The following is a 24765-nucleotide window of genomic DNA, read 5'->3' as shown; positions in this document are numbered from 1 at the left end:
TTCACTGTTGTTCCATGTTCCGTGGGCTCCTCTTCATAAACTAGGCTATTGTCCTAAATAATCCAATTGTATTAAAATATTTATTGCAAGCAAAGTGGCCTGTAAGAGTTCCAGAGAATGACCTTTTTTGTCTAGATTTAGAGCACATTTTGGTCTGCCGGTATTAATGTTTAGAAACTTTTTGGAGTTATTAAGGCCGTTTGTGCCATTCCAGTATTCCTTGATTTTTATTTGGACCCATTTTTTGGTTTCCTGTTTTAGGTGGTTTTTGTTAAAGCCGAAAAATGAGGGTGGTCTAGTAAATGACCTTTCCGCCACTTTTTTGGCATACAAATCTGCCTTCTCGTGTCTCTCATGTCCTGGTACCCAAATCATGGATATCTGATTAAGAGTCGCCTGTTTGTTGAGTGCATTGTTACACTCTAAAAAGACTTTATAATTGAACGTTAAGCTATTTAAGGCTTTGTAGACTGATTGACTGTCCGAAAGTATTTTAATTTTTTCTTCTTCGAAGCCTCCTTTCGGATACGATCTCCACTGTTTCCAATATGGTGAAAAGCTCCGCACAGTAAGTTTTGTATATATATATACAGTGCTAAAGATTTGTGTGCCCTAGGCCGCACTATACCTGCTCCTACCTCGTGGAGCCTTTTGGATCCATCTGTATACCATTTTTGCGAGTCATTGTGTAGCCATGTTGGGCTAGGGCTCCACTCTCCAATCTCTAGACGGGAAGATAACCTTGTATCCCTTAGTAAAATTGAGTATGGGTGCCGTGCGGTCATTTGTCTAGGTCATGGCATAAGTGGAAAAGTAATATGTAAAGTTCTGCAAACAAAAATATTGAATAACAGCCTATCACACGTAGTGTTGCCAAAGCGCAAAATATAAAAGACAACCCACGTATCAAAGCAAAATTGGAGTGGCTATAAAACAGCATACCCAGAATTTTTCTAGAGGTTCTGAATAAAAAGTTAACATTATTGAGAACATTTTTTGAAGTTTTTAAAATTGTGTATACCCGTAAAATTTGAAATTTCAAATTAAATGGTTTTTGCTGTAATATGAGCTATATTTTTTTAAACAGAAAAAAAATTAAAATAAAAAAAAATTATAATAAAAAGTAAAAAAAATAAATAAAAACTAAATAAATATTTAAAACTTGACAATATGTCGCGCTGCTTTTATTGTGATCACAAGTGTATATTGAAAAAAAATATTTTAGAAACTTTTGATTTGGGGAATGTAAATATTTTATAAATAAATAAATTTTAATACATAAAGTCAGTGGCAACCCTTTTAAAAATTTCTAAATCAAAGCGTTTTTGAATACAGCATTCGATGATTTGCTACAAATTCTTTCTTCATTTAATTTCTTTATGTGCGCTTAAATATTGGATAGGTGCCGACACTGCCAAAAAATTGTCCAATAAAGTTTTCTCAGACCCTTTTTCCACTTCATTTCTTTCTTCACTCATATATTTACATATCTGAAAGAAAACGTTCCTAAACCGCCTTCGTTTGATACCTTTATTGCGATATTTGATTTAAATTACATTTTAATTCATTTTAATTTTGTATATAGATGGCAACCCTCAGCCAGTTTTCGGTTGATGCCAATATTGCGATACCAATACCTGTTGGACACCTTTTTTAAAATCTTCAGTTGGGCACTCGAATCTGGCCTTTTTCGTCCTGTTTGAGAGTCCTTTTTCGAAGGTTATATTCATAAATTGATTTCAAATTAAAATTTAGGAAAGCTACCTGGAAGTTCAAGTCGTTAACTTTAATGGAAATATGTTAAATTCACGTCCAAAGTCGAAAAAGCCAGTCTGGCCACACCCGGGTGCCCAACGGAGGGTTACCTTATATTTTATTTTTTTATATAGATGACAACCCTTCACAGGCTTTCAGTTGCTACCAATCTTGTTACATTTTATTTCATAAAATATCGTATTAATTTTTCAAACAGGTAGCAACTCTTTTTATCCGATTGGTCCCAAACCATACAGAAACGCACATTAAACTACGCCTGAGCATTCCTGAGAATTTCATCAAAATCGGTGCAGTGCCCATGGGGCGTATACAGTACATAGGGAACACACAAATATACAAACATACATACAAACATCCATCCTCTTTTATATATATTTATATAAACGTAGGTTCAGAATTTTTCAGTTACCCTCGTATTATGCTGACACCTCTTTATTGTTTGTTTTTCTGTGCAAGAGCCTCTGCTTTTTCCGCAAGTGATCTGCTGTGATTTTCTTTGACTAGTGAATAACCCAATCAATTCACTCATCTGCCTCCTCCCGTATGCCTACATGATTACTTTTTAATTTAATCGGAAGTAGAGCAAATATTTTTCATATTTAAAGCTCTGCAGATTAGTGTTCGTTAAAGTTTTAAAGCGAAATGCCTCTTAAAATATACACGAAATCCCAAACAAAGTCATCAGGTATTGGTTGAATGCAGCCGAGCTAATTTTGTTCACAATATTATGCTATTGGCATTCTATTTTGGTTTTTTCGGTAGCTTAAGATAACCATTTATTAATCAAGTTCTTTAAGCTCCTTGCTTTGCCTTCTCTGCCGCTGTCAGCTGTATCAACAATTTAGGTCTTTTTTGCTGGGTCATTAAATTTGTCATTTAGTTGACCGCTCGGCTGACAGTCAAATGAGAATTATGCTAATTTTGTTGAGGACTTTTTCATGTTTACAAGAAGTAAAAGCCTGTGGGAAACATGGGGAGAAATGTGAAAACAAATCAACTGCTGCTGCTGGTTACTTTGTAGGTGTGCATCGACCATCGGCAGACTATCCCACGTTTTTTGTGGATTTGCTTACAGCGGAAGCAGGTTGTTTTCGTTGACAACTGTCCCACATATACTTTTATATAATATTTATATGCGTAAGTATGTATGATTTGTTGTAAGGTAACTATGCATTGGGGGATTATAAATTGGTTAAAAATGTTAATATTCATTACTAATTAAAACCAGAGATTTTATGTGAATTTTTTTGTGCTGGGTAGCCTAAAAAGTTGGGTAACTCTTGTTCGATATATGACTTTAAACTACATTATAATTTGACATTTATATGCGGTAATGCATTTGGTAGTACTATAAAATGTTTAGAAAGTTACATTTTTACTCCATATAAATAAATGGATAATCATTTTTTTCATTATTTATTCTTTTTTTTCATTTACTTGAATATGATTTGCTTTTGAATGGATGTCAAAATGTTGATAATTTTTCTCACGATTTGCTTTTTTACTATGAAACATTTGAAGTTTAGGCTATTAACCAAAATTTGTAAAATGCAAAAAATTTTTTGCTTAATAGCAGCGAACGGTTTACTGGAATTAATTCTAAAAATTTCAGTTTCAATGTTAACAAAGACAACTAACAACGACGAGTGAACTCTACATTGGTATATAGATAACTCGAAAATACTCAAATACAAGGGTGCTAGGGTATACGGCCTTAAAACAGAACCATCTGTGACGTTGGGTAGTTTTCCTAGTATCTTCCATCTTTCCATATCTTTATGGTATGCCCAGAGATCAACAGAGAGAAACATCCGGAATGAGAAATTTACCATTCTGAGCGACAGTCATGCTACACTTAAGGCCTTGTCATCCTTTGAGTGCATGCAGAAATTGAATTTACTCGCATCAGACTCATAGAGGCCCCAGAATACAAAAATAACTGGGATCGAAGCAAGGGATGCATTCGTGAAAGGCTGCGGCAAAATTACTAATGGGGCTCGAGCCTTTCCTTGCCATAACGCATTAAACCATCAAGGAAGGGTTTAGAAGTGAAGAATTAAGGCTGCGAGATGTTAGCTGGTATCAAACTGTGAGTTATTGAGAACGTATAATGAAAAGAGATTTAAAGCTTCGGGTACATTTTACATATCAGAACGTCATGCATTTATTTGGCTAAATTCCTGCATTGTATTCTGATACGCCTCTGAAAGGGAGGCAATATTTTACATATTCACTCTTTTCCATTTGAGAGTAATTTGGATCAGTTGCAACAGAAAAATAATAATTCCAGTATTGTGGTGAATCTTATTTGGGATATACAACCAAATAATGGCAGCAATAGCAAATGTATAATATTTTACCAAAGTAATAGCGGGCGTTTTTTGAGAAATTAGTGATTTTGATCAAAGTGGTGAAGAACTTTTTAGTAGTCCCTTTTAATATTTTTAAAAGTATCCCACGCTTAAAAATGATTGTTAATTTGCTTTTTTTGTACTATTAATTGTACTATTAAATATAATCTAACATAGTAGTACCCCGAGGATGAGGTACTAAATGAACTAAATGAATTCGGAAATAAAATCGACTGCTTTTAATTGCTACCAAAATTAGTTGCACTCGAAATACAGAATTCCTATTAAATAAATGTGTACCGAAAGGGTTAAACATCTCATAGGTCTCGCTAAAGACAATCTGTGAATATTCACTGGCTTTCTCACAGGATACTGCAGATTAAACAGGTAGTGATATAGCCCAGCGACTTGTGTTATTTTTGTGATCAACGCCCAGAAACTACACCACAACTGTTTCTCAAATGCAATGCCATTGCGATTTCACAGATTATTCCCCTACAAAATTTAGTGCCTCCTTCTTCTATGAGAACTCTTCTAATGCCTGCGGCAGTTTTGAATCGATTTATTGAGCTCATGCTATCCAGACAGCGACACAACTTTCGGCTAACCCTTCTGGCATCTCCTTTGTCTTGCCACCGATCCTAGTCTCGATAACCAGATTCTCGCATAATTTCTCAAAAAATGTCCAATGTTGGACTTGAGTGACTTTACTTTTTACTAAGCTTATATTTATATTATATTGCTAAGTATTGTATATTTTGCTTTCCATATCATCCTAGTTTTTGAGATAATTTTTTACTTGCCAGTTTCATGTATTCATTTATTCATTTATTTATACATTAGTAGTCTAGATTAAAAAGTTAGAATTCTGTACTATCAGACTGAGGTCAAAAGTTACTCTGGAATGCTTGGCAGCTCTAAAAGATATTAGCACCATCTTCGCGATCAGTCTCATATGGGTTAATAGACATAGAGATATTGCGTGACCGATGAGCTAGCGAGAAACTATACTAATCTTCCATCTCTGCTTGAAAACGGAGTCAAGATTGGACATCCTATTGCAACTTGCAAATTAAGAATAAAAAATAATATTCTCCAGGAGACCAATAGATCATAGAGAGAAGAAAATACATGTGTTAAAACCAGGCTAATTTGACCTAAAGGCTAGGAGAAGTGTTCAACCTCTCAACAGAGAATATCACGCAGGTCATGGCTCGTGTCACCGGGCATTGGCTGTTAGCTCGGGACCGTTGAATATTTTCTCATTAATATTGTAGAAGTTGTAGAGACGAGGAAGAAACAGTAGAACACTTCCTCTGTAACTACTCTGCCTTAGCTAGGAGTAGAGCAAGGTTGTTAGGAAAATACTCTTTTGACTCTCGCACGGAACTATCCGATGTTGGCATAAAACCTATCCTGTGCTTAGAAAAGGTAATTTGAAAACACTTATTTATGTTCAGTGATAGACGATTAGTGATTAAAGAAATGATAACCGAAAAAAATTGTTTAGATTGAACTGTGGACCATTGCTTGGACACCAGGCTCGGACATTACATAGATCAGTTTGGATCTTATTGGAGTTTGAGGTGCTTGAAAATATTTTCAGATCATCAGTATATCATATAAAAGAAATTAAGACTAACTACTTTTTTTTTGTCGGGACAACTAGCAAACTAGCAAGTGCAGCAATCAGACATTAATTAAGTCCATTGTCTATTGTACTACCCTTGGATTCCCTTTTAATTTTCTTTAAATCTACCCGATCTCCGAAGAAATCTGAGTAGTTCTTGTTGTGCCAAGGAGCCAAGAAGGTCGCTTCTTAACACATCAGTGCCAAAGACCTCAAACCTGATTCGGGCGAAGGCGGAGCAGACTTACAGGAAGTGGTCCGCCGTCTCATGCTCCTCTTCACAAGCTGGGCAGAGTACACTGTCTGAGATGCTCAACCTTTCCATGTGCTTCGCCCACAGAAAGTGGCCCGTCCTCAGTCCAATCAGTCGTCTGCACTCCCTTTTGCTTAATGACAGAAGGATTTGCGACAGTCGATCGGACATGACTTAAAGTACTTACACACTAGGGCACTAAGGGTATAAGCCGACCTGTCATTGATAAAAATAACGAATAGTAAGTGGCCTAAGATGCTGCTTTGTGGAATCCCGTTATGAAAGTATTGAAGTGCATGTTGACAACAACGACTACTTAGATTAGACTACACTGCCTTCCACCCAGTTAAATTTTCACTGCACTTGCGCAATCAGCTGTCACTAAATACAAGCACATGTTGTCTAAATTTTTATTGGGTGTTTTTTTAAGAGCTTAAGAGCTTAAAATAATAATAAAAAACAGAATTATTGTTGGAGTAAGGTTTTTGTTTTTTGAGCGTAACAGCTTACGAAAAGTATTTGGTGCTGTTTACGAAAACGGCGTTTTGAGAATACAATTCAATAACGAGCTTCAAAGACTGTATAAACACAGAGATATTGTCACGACAATAAACCATAACCGACTACGATGGGCTGGTCACATTATAAGGGCGAATAAAGCATACAAAAGGAAGTAAATCCTACTGTGGAGTGCAGAAGAAATGGAGGCGAAGGAAGACCAAAACTCCAATATGTGAATAGCGTAGATCGGGACGCTGGGCTATTTGGTATACGTTGTTGTAGAACTCAAGCGAGGGATAAATTGAACTGGCAACAAATGTTGCAGCAAGCCAAGACCCGTATCGGGTTCTTGAGCTAACAATGATGATGATGATGATGAAATAATTTCATGGCATTTATTTCCTGAATATGATATCCAGCTTATGCCCGCCGCGGCTATGAGTTACATGGCCCATTCGATTAGTTCAATTTTTGTCTACTTTTTCCAATAAATCTGGCCGTATAGCGTCAAAGGTGGCATGAATATTGCTATAAATCGTTATGCGTATAAATCTGTTAAGCGCGCTGTATGGCAAGTTGCGTCGTCTTGTTGGACCCAATTGGCGTCGGTGTTTAGTTGATAAGATTTTGGAAACAAAAATTCAGTCAGCATGACTTAATAGCATTCGCCATTAACCGTGGCAGCAGCTACTTCCTTTTTTAAAAAGAAATAAGGACCGATGATGCCATCAGCGCACTATGAACTCCGCAAACAGATTTTTTTTAAATAAATTTCCACAAATTGAAAGCGTAGTTCTGGTATTGAACGACTCAGGACGATTTGCCACACATAAATACTGAATTACTGAACAGAAATGTCAGCACAGTTTGCCATTCTTAGCTGTCGAGCCACAGTTATCGATATCGATAGTTCTCATGCAGCTAAAAAACAAGCACCTCTTACTAAGTTATCTTACACCTACTAGACTGTGTAACCCTTTGCGTACATTTAAGTTCACCACTTGACTATACATACAAACATACACTCAACTACATGTAAAATTCTGAGCACTTGAAATTTAATTAATTTAATGCAACTAAATGCTGCCTAATAAGCTAAAACCAGCTGAAATGCAAAACAATCTGTGTAAAACCCATAAAGTAAACAGATTTACTTGTCGTGGCTTTTTGTGTGCGTGCACGAGCACACACTTACGTCAACATAGCCACAGCGAGCGCGCCTTAAAGCCTGCATTAAATGTGCGTACTTTGGTCGCCTTGTTGCCGTGCAATTACTTGAAAGAAAAAACTACAGCAAATTTGTTTTAAATATCTTTTCGGGAATCTCTTTTCAACTGCTCAACCTTTACAACTTTGCCCACATAATTTCCGCAAGTTTTAAATAATTTCTATTGCTACACATGCACGTGTACGCGTAATATGCTTGAGAAGAGCTTTATTAAAAAATCGTGAAATACGCGTTTCAAATTTTGCACAGGAGATAAGCAGCAAGCAAGAACAATGGCATCAACAGACGGGCAAGTACAAACACTTTGAAAGCTCCAAGTGGGATTTGTGCAATTTGCACAATTTTTTGGAATAAATACTCATATAATATGCCCTTATACACACACGCTCAACAGCAGCAGCGCAAGCAACAGCAACAGCTGAATAGTTGCTCATACGCCGTGCTGTGCGACCGCCGAAAGTGGCACTCTGAGGATACTTTGTGACTGATATTTTGTACATGAATAAAGTCTGGCGGTAGATCAAAAGAAATGTTAGTGTTTTTGTTTTTGTTCACTGCGACGTACGCTCATATTCTCATATTCTCAGTATACTCATATACTCACATACTCACATACACGTCTGGAGTGGGAAATGTGTTATGTGCGGCGGCAATGTTTGTTGTTGGCATTTAACAAGCAAATCACTTATATTAAACCGCACAACACAAGAAACAAATGCAAACAATTCAGTTGCAATACTAGCAAATCCATCAGTAAGTCAGATTGTAGTGAAATGGTGGCAGCAGCAATGTTATCAAGAAGCAAAATCATGTTGCAGCAATGAGTCGACATTTCGTTTTGTTTTCAGCTCTGTGAACTACAGTAATATAAAACAATAGCACCATCACCCAGAGGAATAATCTAGCTAAGCACTCTCTATCCCAAAAATAACCGATTTCTTTTACAAATAAAAGTAAGCAGAAAATATTCTGATATAAGTTAGAATGAAGGGCGAGATTTCTGTTTGTATCAAAGAGTAGATCTTCTATTTATAACAAATCACTGGGAATTAGTCTGCAAGAAATTAAAGTTAAGCTCTTTTGTATGTATAATTTGTTATACTTTGTAATCATAAACTTCATATTAAAGAAAAAAATGAAAGTATGTATACCTTCCACTCTGCTTCTATACACAATTTTGCAAGCTTTTTCAAGCTATCTATACCCTTCCCATGAAAATTGCTTGAGAGGGTTGAGCTAGTCCAGCAGTCTCAAAAAATCATTTTTTTTTTGTTTAAAAGAAACCCCAACCCTTTCAACTTAAAACACTCGAAGAATTAAGATCTATTTACATACATACCCTATGATCAGAAAGTACCGGGAATGTTTAATTTAAACGAACCGAAGGCGTAGTGCACCATGAGTACTTTCCATCGGGCCTGATAGTCAATAAATACTATTATTTATCTATTTTGAAGTGTTTGAGAGATGCTGTACGTCGCAAACGGCCGGAAATGGGGGAAAAAAATTCTTGAATTTTGCATGATGATAACGCGCCATCGCAACGAGCCCAAAAAGTGCTGGATTATTTGACCAAACACCAAATAAATACCATCGTGCAAGCACCGTATTCACCTGATATGGCCCCGTGTGACTTCTTTTTGTTTCCCCAGTTGAAGTTACCACTTCGTGAAAGGAGATTTCAGTCGATAGAGGAGATCAAAGAGAATGCGAGGAAGGATTTGAGGGCCATTCCTTCGCTGGCCTTCCAAAGAGTGCATGGAGGACTGGGTTAAACGTTGGCACATGTGTGTTGCATCAGACTACTACTACTACTTAGATAGAAATAAACTCCCGAAGCACTTCACAAAGTATTTTCACTAAGCTACCTGGTCACACTTCCATTTAATACAAAAAAACAAAAATAAGTCAAATTTGAGACGTAAAAAGAACTACAAATCAAATAAAAGTCTAATCAAAGCCACCACAAACGATTCTCCAATACTGATTGTGGCAACTCTGCTCTTATATTGAAAATCTTGATATTCAAAAATATACGTACATACATATCACAAAAACACCACTTAAAATCACTTTAAATGTCACGAAAATAGCGCAATAAAAACCAAAATTTTTCAAAGCCACATCGCGAATTGAACACGCTATACAGGGCGTATGAGTAACTTTACGATGGCACTAAACAACATTAAATTGAACTTGCAACAATGTACGAATGCGTTGAAGCGAGAGGCAGAAGTTAAGATGAAATGGAAAAGGGGACGCTATTGATGGCATAGGCACACAATCACACACACAGCTGTACATAAAAAAAACACGATTCATATGAGCGCATAAAGTTCATTCAATTTGAGTTAACAGTTCGTATGCCTATGAGTTTTCGTAGAAGTATATGTGCATGGCGCTGATTTATAAACGCATTGATGGGCGAAGGTCCAGTTCTCGATAACAAGCAAGTAAGCAAGCAAACAGCAATCATTGTTGCCACTTGTTGGTGTTTAGTGCCTTTTGTTTACGTCTCACAATAACACAAACTGTGGCTTCCTGTTGAACCTGGCCACTGTCGAACAGCGAATGACCGACGACCGGGGCTAGCGTTGCTCGCCCAAAAGAGGTCAACTAGCAATGAATGGTTTGACGTTAACAAAGGACGCTACAGCCAGGAAAAATCAACTTCAACAATTGTCACAATGTTTCACAATTGAAAGACGAATGGCGGCTGTGTTTTCAATACTCGGGGCAGTTGCATCAACGATTGGCGGCGACACTAGATACTTGTTGTTGCGAGTCCGTATGCCTGCATGTGTTTTAGCATACAAGCTGAGAGTAAACCATTTCGATTTGAAAATGCGATATGTTACGTAAATACTTAAGCTTCGCATTCATACAAAATATTCAAACTAAATGCATTTTGTAAAGCGGGCAAACACCTCACACTCCCCTTCCAGCTGGTACTTTGACGTAGCCACAAAGATCAACTTACTTGCAACGTTCACAATTCGAATACAAAACAATGTTTATTGTTATGGCTGGCCGTATATGTTGCGCGTATATGTTGGTCATTGAAAAAGTTTTCAATTGAATAAGCACCAACTTGTGTGGATTAAATCATAAAAAAAACTTTAAACGTACGATTGTAAACATTTGATTGACTTGGGCTTGCGTGGAGCGTATGAATGGGGAACGTTGATTGACGAGTAAGCATTTTGGAATAATATAAAAATGCTGTTGTCGCCTTCCTCATTTCTTTATTGGCGCTCTTTGAGTTATAGTCGTTGAGAGAAAGCAGTAATGTCATCTGATTGTTATCTACTTATACAGGAATCTACTCACAACAGATCCATTTCGTGGTCTAAGTGCCATCGTTGTCTCTATGTGCGATGCGGCTGCCAAGACTAACCTATACTGGAATCTATACTTCCGTGGTGAAAACTTTAGATAATCCTGTCAATATTAATTCGTTAGTAAAGAATTGAAATTGTGAAGTCTGCGACTTGTTGTACCGGTATATTATAAAGTGACGTGATCTATTTGTGGTAGGTTTGTATCCAGCAGAGACTAACTCGTCAGAGCAATGCGAGTTTCTACAGAGATCGACATAGATGTACAGCGCCCACAATAAAGAAAAAAATAGTACTCGTCCGGCCATACCATCACCACTGAATGCTTTCATGCACGCAATTAAATTTCTCTACTAGGCTACACAAACTCCAATCAGGTATCCCATATCACCGTTTCTGTCCAAGCGAGCATTTCGCCTCTAAAGATTCCAAGTCGATCTAACCGAATCAACCATCCAATGCTGATCATGGCTCATATTGAACAACACCTAAAACAATCTAATACACCCACCTATTACATAATTTTACTCTTTCACCTTGCATTCGCCATATCCGTTTATTGGCTGAAGTCCTGACCCGAGTGGCGCGGAATAAGTGAGGCGATATTTAGCGACAGCCCATACTGAATACAGCCACGGTGACACAAGGCTACTAGATTACAAAACTGTAGCATCCATGAGAGTATTTCTGGCCTTTTCAACTGAACAAACAAGAAAGAGAACGACGTATGACGAAGAAAATGCACGTGAATAAAAGTAACAATAATAACAATATAACAATAAAACGAAAACAAATATTAGCTAATTAACTCAGAAAATGAGCTGATCCAGTCAAATTCACTGAGAGTGGAATAGCGAAATGCGAATCGGTCGCCACCTTTCGTATTCTCTCCCGTGATGGTGCGAGGGAAGAAACTTCCAAGGAAGAAGTGAAAACTGAATGAATGAAATGCCGATCAATGAATTTCTGCTACATCTGGCATTCTAGTTTTCCTCAGCTTACTCGGTTAACATAAGAATAAATTTCTGATTTCGACAGTCTTGCTTAAGCACATTTATAAGGCACAAAGTAGGCTGCATGAAGTGCTTTCAGGCACTCAGACTGCGTTCGAAGAGCCTAATGACACACATCAGCTCATATCCACTTAGAGCTCCTTTTCTGCTGCAGCTACTTTTATTGCTAGCAAAGCTTTAGAAATCACAATTTTTCGACAATTCTATGAAAATCTGACTTATTTCTAGGTTAAGTTAGATTAAACTGGTCGGCCAGGAAATACTCTCGCATAGACTAAATGCGTCCATAGTGTTGCCATAAATATTTACCACCATTGCACCTTAATTTCACTTGTAGTGGTACTTATTTCCGTTCTTTCTCGTCCGTAAGCCGTAAATCTGTCCATCACTGAGTAAGTCTGAGTCTGAGTCTTAATCGAGCTCGTTTTGTGAATCGTATTTTGTGCATTTTTTTCATTATGAGGCCAAATATGAATATAAGTGCTAGGTAAGGGTAGGTAGGTCTCACCAGAAGCTCTACTGCATATAAGCCTTGAGTGCTCTCTTTTAAGAGAAATCATTTTCTTGCCTATTATTCAGTGGTTTCTTTTGAAGATTAGTGCTCGCGTAGGTATGTTTGAAAAAACGTTTGAAAAATATTTCCATATTTTTATTTAATTTGCTTGGAATTTGCTGTGGCCGAGCGAATTTTCGAAGCCAACTGCACCATGAAAGTGAAAACAAATAAATGAAGCTGAACTCTCTATTTAATGGCAAGATAGTAAAAGTGCGACAGCAGTACGAAGAAAAAAGCAACTTAAGTGCTGTTGTGTTCTGAAGCTTTACTGGAATATATTTAACTAATAATGGGAAAATTTTATATTTAAATAGAAGAAGGTATTCAAGAGTGCGTTTTGATAAGTCAGTGCTTTTATTCTGTCAGTCACAAAAGAGATTTTCGGTTTGGATTCATTTTTTAATGCTATCCAGATCATCATAGATCCTCCTACTTGGGTTCGTTTTGACATTATCTGCCTATCTTTCCTTACATAGTGCCAGTGGACCATCCAAAGTGAGTTATTTTTTCATTGCTCAAGATGATGTGCTTCAAATGGCTCCTCATTGTATGAATTCTTCGGCGAATTTATGTTTTGTTTCAATGTGTTTTTGTTTTAATATCGTGTGCTGTCGTGAACTGAACTTTTTCTCAGGATTTTCAGGAATAAGAAACAGTTCTATGCAAATTTTTGGCAGAATAGCTTAAAAAACTATGGAAGAAAGATAAGAATTAAGGAAGTTGCCAAAACAAAAAAAAAAATTTAAAACACATTAAATTATTCTTATTTTAAAAAATGTTATTATTTATTGTTGATATCGCCCTTCCCCCGAAACGCTGTTTTTTAGAAGAGGCTTGCGGTGATCACGGTAGCGCATGAGCAGCTCAACTGAAATCAAAAAAATGAAATGATTATTAGGCCGGGTCGATTTGGGGGGAGGCAAAAAAATCGCCCATTGCTCTGTGAAAATCATATTCTAGGAATCAAAATAAGAAACTTTGCCGAAGGAACCATATCTCTAAAACGAATTCTGATGTCCCCCAATTTGGGTCGAACTTTTTAGTTTCTTTTCTATAACTCACTTAAATTAATTTTTTCATTTATATATGTTCTGACTAAATAAATTTCTTAAGAGAAAAAATAGATATTATTATAATATTATAAATAAATAATAAATATTATTATAAATAAATAAAAATAAAGAAAACACATAGCCATTTAGCTGATTTGTTCATGTATGAAAACCGCTTTGCACCAAAAAAACGATTTTTGAGGGGTAAAAAAATTAAAAAAAAAATTAATTCCAGCGAATTATTATAAAATGCAAATACTTATAAAAAGTGAACCGTTCAGATTCTCGAGGTTGCAACTTCGAATAATTAAAAAAAAAAGTTTATGCAAATCGGTCAAATAGTTTTTCAAATAATTTTCAAAAAACATGACTTCGAAATAATCGCGTCTAAAGTTTTGCGTGCACTTCATTTATGGATAAGGTCGCGCGCTTCCACGGTCTGTAACTTTCGTTCTAGTACTCCAATCTTTATGATTTTTTGAATTTATATTTTTAAGATGATGTACTTTTAGAATATGCCATACAAAATTTTTCGATTTTTTAGTCCAACCCAAGGTATATAACCCCTTAAGCCGACTCCAAACGGAAATACAGTCGGAGGTTAGCCATTGCCTGCCGAGCAGCGACCGTTATTAGAAAAACGCTTTTTTTTTTCAATAATTTCGGTGTTTCATGCACGGAAATTCGAATCTATCCGCTTCAGAATAGTAGCCACGCACCAACCCATTCGGCTACGGGGACCGCCTATTTATACAGCGTGGATCATGTAAAATTTTCTATTTGAATCGGCTATAAAAAAAAAACTAATCAATATTTTTTCAAACTTTTTTTATTTTGAAGATTGAACATTGTCATTTATGAATGAAAAATAATATCGTTCAAATGACTGCCACGACTGGCTTTACAGTAGGCCATTCGATCAATCCGATGTGAAAATGAGCTTCATCAGAAAAGAAAAAGAAGACTCATCCCTTTGGAAACCCACCCTGATAAACAATAAAATTTAAAAGCTTTTCATATCAGAAATAAAGTGGTTTCTAAATGAGAGTTCAAGGGAAGTTTTCAATCACCGGTATCTCGTAAAACCATATACAATCTGACAAAGTAGTGAAGGTCATTGGGTTTGGAAGGCCCCATTTAAGTATGGTTGCCCATCAAAACCCTTGCCCAAATTTTTAACTTACACGGTGTAACTATTCGCGGCATAAAAATTCATTCTTTTACTTAAATAATGCAAAGCTGTAATCATGGAATGGCACAAAAGCGAAACTATCAATAGCAGGCATATTAGCTAACAGTAGGTTCTAAAAAAATGTGCTCTTCCACATGCCTTAAATGTAAAAAAAATCTATGGGTTAGTAATCTTTTGCAAAACTGCATTTTTCCAATTCAGTTCAATCCAACGAAAGAGATATAAAACTAAAGCTTTTATAGAGTGCAACATTTTATTGCGCGCAACTGTAAGTGTTCTAAAACTTCATCCATAAAATACTCACATCTAAAAAAGTGCAGCTGTTGCAAACTTGAGGAAAGCGCGTAAATATTTACTGAAATGCTTCCTTGGAATACTGGCTGTTACTTGCACTTTTATTTTTGAGGTTTATTTTTATCTTTTTCTTTTTTTTTTTTTTTGCACGCGTTTGTTATTGTTGAAATGGATAATGTATCACAAATCTGGCATCATCCATATTACTTAGACTTAAATGTCATTTATGTCAATTCATCAAATACACATTTTTTCACTTCGTGGTTGTTCAAATAATAAAGAACACGTTCGAACAAGACTCTGCGATATTTTTAATAGGTTATGGGCCCAGCACGCTTCCACTGCGCCTGGATAGTTCCCATTTAACCACAACTGCGAAACAAAGAAAAGGCAACGAAAAAGGCAACAGAAGAAAATAGAAATCCATAGAAACGAAAAAAACGTGAAGTGCAAACTGAAAAATGAGTTTTTCGGCAATTAATATTGAACGTCTGAATAAAGAAAATTTTGATACCTGGAAAATACAGGTTGAGGCCATTTTAATAAAAAATGGGACGTGGAAATACGTGAATGGCAGCTGTACAAAACCAGAAGCGCCACCCGAAGCAGTGAACGAATGGATAGATAGCGATGCCAAAGCAAGGTCAGATTTGGTATTATCAATCTCTCCAACCGAATTACAGCAAATTAAACAATGTCGTACATCGAAGGATATTTGGGATAAACTTCATTCGGTATATCAGTCCCGCGGACCAGCACGTCAAGCAATGTTGCTCAAATCGCTCATATTGCACAAAATGACACCCGGTGATGATATGCACGAACATTTGCGAAAATTTTTCGACATTGTTGATAAGCTTGTAGAAATGGATATGGTCGTCATAGATGAACTATTGACCATCCTGCTTTTGTATAGTATTCCTAACGAATACGAAACGTTCAGAATTGCAATTGAGACGCAAGAAAAACTACCGAAACTAGAAATGCTGAAAGTGAAATTATTAGAGGAGTTCGAAGCACGGAAACGAAATGAAGAAGCAGATCCCGAAGACGTATTTTATGCGAATAGACGTAACTTAAATAAAAGCAGAGGTCGACCACCAAACACAGCAAGGGAAGATCAACAGAAACAATCTTTCAAATACGCTTGTCACACATGCGGAAAGATAGGCCACAAAGCAAGAGATTGTAAATCCAAAAATTTCAAGCACAGAAAGCCACAACAGGGGCAAGAACAAAACCATTCGTCGTGCAAAGTTGAAGAAATCGTTTTAGGTGCAAGCAGCGTAAATATGAGTGGCAGATGGTGTCTAGATTCAGGGGCATCATCGCACATGTGTGCATTGCGTGAAAAATTTCGACATTTTAAAACCTTAAACGGCAAAACGTTAGCGTTAGCGAATGAGAGCTTTACGAAAATAGAAGGGCGCGGAATAGTGGAAATCAAATCGAATACCGGTTGTAATGTTACACTTAACGAAACATTGTATGTGCCAGACCTCCGAACAAATTTGTTGTCAGTGCCAAAAATGACTCAACATGGTCTTGAAGTGACATTTACCGGAAACAAAGCTATTGTAAAAAATGCTTCGACAGGCGCAAGAATCCTCGTTGCGGAACGAAAAGAGAATCTGTATTACGTTGAAGAACCCTTTGAATTTACAGCGATCGCCAACATGAAACCAACATCACTTCAAGATTGGCACGAAGCCTTTGGCCATTTAAACGAAAGAGATCTAAAGGCAGTTATTGACAAGAAAAAAGTTATTGGAATAAACGCAAATACGAAAACAAACTTAACTTCATGCAGTACTTGTATTCAGGGAAAGCAGACACAGAAACCATTCCAGAAGTCGACTCGTGAAGCCATGGATGTTTTAGAGTTAGTACACAGTGACGTATGCGGGCCGATGAAAACGCAATCTTTTGCTGGCTCACGTTACTTTCTCACATTCATTGATGACAAGAGTCGGTGGTGCGAAATTTACTTTCTAAAACATAAAAGCGAAGTTTTAGAAAAGTTCAAAGAATATAAACGTTTAATGGAAAATCAATCTGGTAAGAAAATTAAATGTCTGCGAAGTGACAATGGAACTGAATACACAAGCAATGCTATGAGAAGTTTCCTCAAAGCCGAAGGTATACGACAAGAGTTTACTATCGAATACACTCCACAGCAAAATGGAGTAGCCGAACGGAAAAACCGAACCATCGTAGAAATGGCCAGATGCATGCTCATACAATCGGGACTTCCTCCAGCATATTGGGCAGAAGCTATCAATACCGCAAATTATTTACGCAATCGCTGTCCGTCACAAAGTTTAAATGGTGAAATTCCCTACCAAATATGGATGGGAAGGACTCCACATGTCAGCTATTTACAAAAGTTCGGCTGCACAGCGTACATGTTAGACAAAACTGCAAGTAAGTGTAAATTCAATTCGAAGTCCATAAAATGCATATTTGTAGGTTATTGCGACACGTCGAAGGGTTACCGCCTTTGGGACCCCGTAGCCAGAAAAATACGTCGAAGTAGAGACGTCGTGTTTGTCCCGCAACAGAATATAGACACATACGAAGAATTTTTAACGAAAGACATCGAAATACATTCGCAGTTAGAACAAACGAAAGAAAAGGCACCGGTAAATTTTCCCGAAAACCAACAACAACAACCCCAATCAACTGGAGATTTGGGCGTTCAAGCGCCACGAGCTCTTAAACGAGGTAGAGGCCGCCGAAAGAAAATTAAAATTAAGTCCCGCGGTAGACCACGGTTAGAATACAATATGGTACCAGTTTTCGAAATGTCATCAAGCGACGAAAATTCTACCAGTGATCCAGAAGCGGTTCTCGAAAATGAACATCACAGTACAGCATTAGCCCATAGTACCGACCCAGAAACCAGTAAAGAAGCCCTCTCAAGTCCTGAAGCAACCGAATGGAAGAAAGCCATGATAAAAGAATACCGAACGCTTATGTCAAATAACACTTGGGAAATCGTAGATCGACCGGTTGGGAAGAAGATTGTCCAATCTAAGTGGGCTTTTCGAACTAAATACAAATCAGATGGCAGTGTTGACACCAGAAAAGCTAGACTGGTAGCAAAAGGATTCACTCAAAGGGCTGGAATTGATTATAATGAAACCTTTGCACCTGTCGCTAGGCTAAACACCATACGGCTGCTAATGGCCTTTTCAGCAGAAATGGGTTTAGAGGTCCACCAACTCGATTTTGTAAGCGCATATTTAAACGGAACTGTAGAAAACGAAATATACATGACTTTGCCCAGCGATTTGCATGAGATATTGAGCGATGCTGAAGCATCTCAATACACGAAAGACAACGCCTGTTTATTGAAAAAAGCAATCTATGGCTTAAAGCAGTCGGGTAGATTGTGGTACCAAAAGCTAGATCAGAAGCTACAAAATATGAACATGACAGCATCGAAATGTGATCCGTGCTTATATATGTACAGAAGCAAAAGCACTATTGCTCTTATTGCCATATATGTTGACGACATAATCGTAGCGTCGAACAACAAGCAAAAATTAGAAGAAATAAAAAATGAACTGGCATCTACTTTTGAAATGAAGGATTTAGGCCCGATAAAGTTTTGCCTCGGGATTGAATTTAATCAATGTATAAACACAAAAACTATTACAATGTGTCAATCGAAATACGTAAGTCAATTACTGAAAAAATTTAACATGGAAGAATGCAAACCGGTCGCCACACCTGCAAACGCAAGCATAAAGCTGTCTAAGGCAATGTCTCCGAAAACCGAAGAAGAACGTAATTCTGCAAGCAAACTGCCATTCCAGAATCTAGTTGGCTCACTAATGTACTTGGCTGTTTCAACAAGGCCAGACATCGCACACATCGTAAGCGTATTGAGTCAATTTAACACCAACTACGGAAGTGCACACTGGGTGGCAGCAAAGCGAGTATTGCGCTATTTAAAAGGTACACCGAATCTTGGAATGACTTTCACTTCAACTAAAAACAGCACCTTAGAAGGATTCGCCGATGCCGATTGGGGGTCAAATATTGATGACAGAAGATCATATACCGGGTTCACATTTAAATTAGCGAACGGAGCAATAAGTTGGGAGTCCAGAAAACAGCGTACAGTGGCTATGTCAAGCACCGAAGCTGAGTACATGGCGCTTTCTGATTCAACCAAAGAAGCAATACACCTGAAGAGGTTAGTCAGAGAAATAACCGGCGAAGACAGAACAGTAATCATCTACAATGACAACCAAGGCGCCGGTAAGCTAAGCAAAAATCCGATTTTCCATAACCGCACCAAACACGTCGATATACGTCATCACTTTGTCCGTGAAGCTGTTGCAAGAAAAGACATTATTATAAAATATATTAGCACTGAAGAGATGCCAGCGGACGTTTTGACAAAAAGTTTGTCAGCAACCAAGCACATTCATTGTATACAAAATCTCGGAATGAAACTGATTTAAGATTTATATTTCGGGAATATGTACTTAATTTAATTACTAATTTAACACACTTGAGTATTTATAAAATAAATTTGTAAGCGATGTCAGATTTGAGGGAAAGTGTTGAAATGGATAATGTATCACAAATCTGGCATCATCCATATTACTTAGACTTAAATGTCATTTATGTCAATTCATCAAATACACATTTTTTCACTTCGTGGTTGTTCAAATAATAAAGAACACGTTCGAACAAGACTCTGCGATATTTTTAATAGTTATGTATCTCATAATTTAATTTTTGCCCTTAAAACAAAATGTATTTTTATTGCTGATTTAATTTCGGATATCGTTTATGACTAATATGTCATCGCCTACTTCCCTTAAACTCAAAAACACAAAAGCAGCTTATTCCAGTTTATCATATAATCATAATAAAAATCACGAGCGGCACACAGAAAAGCACAAAAAATGCATGCGTGTGAGTTTGTATGCTTTGTGGCCCACGCATTTCATTTAGGAAATAAATATTTTGCGGCAACCGTCTGGTCATAAGAAAATATTAGTATTTCAAAAAATAACAAAATTTCGCTAATAAAAAGAGAGGTATAATATTGTTTTTCTTATTTTACTTTTTTATTTCTTGCTTTCTGTTTGAGGTCAAAGCAGCTGGAAGGCGTCCACCTAAATAATAAGTGTGCGCGCATTTGACTTAAAAATGTGCTTGATATTGCGATAAAGCAGGTTTCACAGCTTCCGCCCCATTTGCTGGCGCTGATAACTTTTTATATATCTATGCACATGCATACACACCTACATAGAATTTAGGTGTTTTTTCAAATAAATTGTGCAGCTGATGCTGATTGCACGCGGTTTTAATAAATACTCTGGCTTATTTTTGGTGACAAACATATTGAGGTTGGTAAAAAAAAAAACAGTCTGGTTATAAGTAATTCCTGTAAAATTTCCAAATGATTTTTATTTGTGTGTGCCCATTTGAAATTTTTCTTTTCCTCAACATAGTTAATTGTGTGCCAGTTAAATTTTCGCTGATAAATTCACATTAACATAACCGCTATGAAATAAGAAAAGCGAATGCAGCATTGGCTTTTAGTATCATAGTAAAAGAAATGCTTCAGAATTAGTCAAATCTCTGCTCTCGCTCGTGCCACTCACCCTCTCACACGTACCACTGAGTCATCACTCGTTTATTCATCGTCAAAGTGGTAGGCCGTTCCTTAAAATTAACGAAGCTTGTAATTAAATACTTGCGCCAAGATTATCTAGCGTCGTCTTGCTTATACCTACATTTAAAATTCCTGGTCAATTAGTTGGCAGTAACTCATTTCCTGAAACAAATATTAGGTGAAGCAAAACTTACTTTTCCACATCTACTGCATCAAATTAATTTCCACTTCTACTCAAACATACATACACAAGTATGGACAGCTCGAGGCAGCACTGAAGCAGAGCGATTCAATGTCAAGTGATCCAAGTACTTTGGACGTTGCCGTCTTAAAATTTGTTTAATTGTAGGCGTGAATGGAAGGAGTAAAGTGAAAGATTTTTAAAGAATTTTAAAAGTTTGAGTTTATTCAGTGTTGAAAATTATGGTATAGAATTCTTTGAAGTGAAATATCTTCAATTTTTTTAAATTTCTTCATAATTGTTTTTTAATTAATGTAAATTATACAGTTTCAAAAATTATTATTAAGATAATTTAAAATTTTTTTATTTCAATTTCGAATTTTTTTTTTGTTTTGTAATTTTTGATAACAACACCTTAAGTTTTTTTTGTTTTCGTTATTAATACAGAGCTGAGACTATACAAAATAATCTGTGAAAATTTTCTATTGGATTCGGAAATTTTTATGAAAATTTTTTTATTTGTAGGCTTAACAATAATAAAAAGTAAAGTAAACTTTGAAAAAATGCTGTAATTTTGAGATTTATTTAATCCTGTAAATTTTGGTATAGAGTTTTTTAAATGAAATTGAGGAGGAGAAGAGCCGAAGATCGGTTCTTTTCAGTGTTTGAATTTTTTTTTGGATCGGATGAAATATATGTACATATTTAAGAAAAATGCTTTTGGAAAATTTTTTAATTTTTGTTTTTAAGCTTAATTTTTGGAAAACTTTGCCATTTTTGGTTTAACAATTTTAGGAAAGGCGTTTTTGTACCATTTTTGAAAAGCACACAATTTGCTTCTTATTTTTGGGCTTAGTAATCCCTGAAAGTACTGGAATTCCCATAACTTTTTCTGCATATTGGTTTATTTCTTAGGCTTGACTGTAATAAAAGGTACAATAAATTAAACAATTTTGAAAAAAATGTTATAATTTTCAGTTTTTTTTTTTCATTTTATAGAACAAAATATACTTAAAAAAATATCTTCTCAAAAATTTAAAACTTTTCCAACAATTTTTTTTGAAAAAATTATTTTATCCTCAATATTAAAATACAAAAATTAAAAACAAACGGAGAAATTTCTTTTTAAAAAACTCATACCAAATTCTGAAAACTGAATAAATCTCGAAATTATTAACTTTTTTCATAAAAATATTTGGTTTTAAGAAATTTAAACGTTGGACATAAAAACGTTGCATCGCAATGTTCTGCTTAGGAGAGGAACTAACCTTCAATCAGTCAATTCCACTCAATAGGGGGGATCCCGTTATCCTCAAACAAGCTCTGGATCAGGTCGGCCTACATCGGGCAAGCCCTCAGTAGATGGACCACGGAGCCCACTTGTGGGATAACTAGACACGTTTTACCTAGAAGGAATGAGTACAGAATTAGTCCCCTCAAGAAAGAAAAAACAAGAACTATTTGAGGGAGGTAGTGGTAGTTAGTTAACATAATAGACAAGGTTTGTCCCGTAGCATTTGAAATGATTGCGAATATCTTATACTTCAGAAGCAAGAATTTTGAAATGCCGTTGCATATTGGAAAAGGTAAACTGTTTATCATTCAAAGAAAAGTAAAAAATTCAGACGCAAATATATCACATATACTTACTTACTTGTGTGGCACTACAACCGTATGCCGGTTTTAACCGAATCTAAAACATTGCGCCATCTAGCTCGGTTCGCTGCTTACTGGGTCCAGTTTCTTACACCGAGTGCTGCCAAGTTAAGCCTCACTTGATCTCCTCGTCGTCCACCAGTGGGTTCCGTCTCGAAGGACTGCCAAGGACAATACCAAGCCAGCGCAGCCACTGTATTTTAATACGCTTCACTATGTCCATATGTCGGTATAGCTTATACAGCTCGCTGTTCCATTGGATACGGAATTTATTCTCTCCCAGTGCTCCCTCATCAGTTGTCATCATCATCCACGCATCTGCGCCCTATACAAGGAAGGGGATGATTAGGCTTTTGTACAGCGTTGTTTTCGTTTTTCGAGAGAGGGTTCTCAATTGCCTACTGAGTCTAAAGTAACACCTGTTGGCAAGAGTTATCCTTCATTTAATCTCTACATTGACGTCGTTCTGGCTGTTTAAACTGGTTCCTAAATAAACAAAGTCCTTCACCACTTCAAATTCGCGGTTGTCAACAGTGACGTATTGTACTTTGGTGACAGGTACTTTGTTTTAGTCTCGTTCACGGGTAGACCCACTTTTTCTGCTTCTTTCTACAGACTGGAGTGTGCTGCACATACGACGCGGTTGATTAGGCCGACAATATCAATATCGTCAGCGTACGCCAATAGCATGACACTTCTGTAAAAAATAGTGTCAATGTGGTTTAACTCAGCAGCACGTTTAATTTTTTCCAGTAGGAGGTTAAAGAAATCCTACAAAGGGGAATTGCCTTGTCTGAAACCTTACTTGGCATCGAACGGCTCGGAGATGTTCTTTCCGATTCTGGCGTAGCTTACTGTAGCCCTCAACATCATTTTACACAGCCGTATAAGTTTTTCGCCGTCGTAGCCAATTCACAGAGAGAACGTAGGTTCGAATCTCGGTGAAACACCAAAATTAAGAAAAAGTTTTTTCTAATAGCGGTCGTCCCTCGGCAGATAATGGCAAACCTTCGAGTGTATTTCTGCCATGAAAAAGCTCCTCATAAAAATATCTGCCTTTCGGAATCGGCTTTTAACTGTAGGTCCCCTCATTTGTGGAACAATAACAAGACGCACGCCACAAATAGCAGGAGGAGCTCGGCCAAAAGGGTGTACGCGCCAATTATACATATAGGTATATCTGTATAAAGTGTACTAATATATTTCAAAAATAATTTTTTAATTTTTTTTATGTTTTTGCTCAAAATTTTGGAAATTGTTTTTTGTTGTTTTGTAATTTCTGAAAAGCACTCACTCAGATGTTTTTCTTATTTTTGTAATTAATATAGTAGCTGAGGCTATGCGCAGTTATCCATGAAAGTTTTACATTGGAATTCTGAAAATTCGTTTATTTGTAGTCTTTACTGTAATAAAAAGGGAATAGAAAAAATTTTGAAAAAATTAATAATTTTGAGATATATTTAAGCCTGTAAATTTTTGTATATAGGGGTTTTTTAGGTGAAATATTTTCGGTTCTTCTAAATGTATGCATATTTGGTTTTAATTAGGATAAAATATATCTTTTTAAAAACTATTTCTGGAAAACTTTTTTTTATTTCTTTTTTTAGTTTAGTGTTTTTAAATTAAATATCTTCGCTTCCTCGAAATTTTTCATAATTTTTTTTTAATTAGTATAAAATATGCTTTTTTAAAAATTATTGTATTTTAAAGCAAATTTTTAATTTTTCTCCAATTTGTGGTTTTTTGTAATTTTTGAAAAGCACCGTCTCAGATTTTTTCTTATTTTTGTCAATATTTTTTTTAATTAGGGAAAAATATTTTTTTAAAAAATCATTTTTGGAAAAGTTTTTAATATTTTTTTTTTTAAATGAAGTATCTTACATTTTTGCATATTGTGTTTTTAGGATAAAATACACTTTTTTAAAGATTACTTTTTTTTTGTCATTTATCAGATTTATTTTCTTATTTTTATTGGTAATTTATTGTATTGGAATTCTTATAACTTCGTAAATTTTGTAAAGTGATTGGTTTATTTGGCTTAACTATAATAAAAAGTAGCTTGAAAGAATTGAGGAAAAATTTTTATAATTTTCAGATTTATAG

This window comes from Anastrepha obliqua, chromosome 5 (genome assembly GCF_027943255.1).
Source record: "Anastrepha obliqua isolate idAnaObli1 chromosome 5, idAnaObli1_1.0, whole genome shotgun sequence".
Taxonomy (NCBI): Eukaryota; Metazoa; Arthropoda; class Insecta; order Diptera; family Tephritidae; genus Anastrepha; species Anastrepha obliqua.
This window is presented reverse-complemented; position numbering follows the sequence as displayed.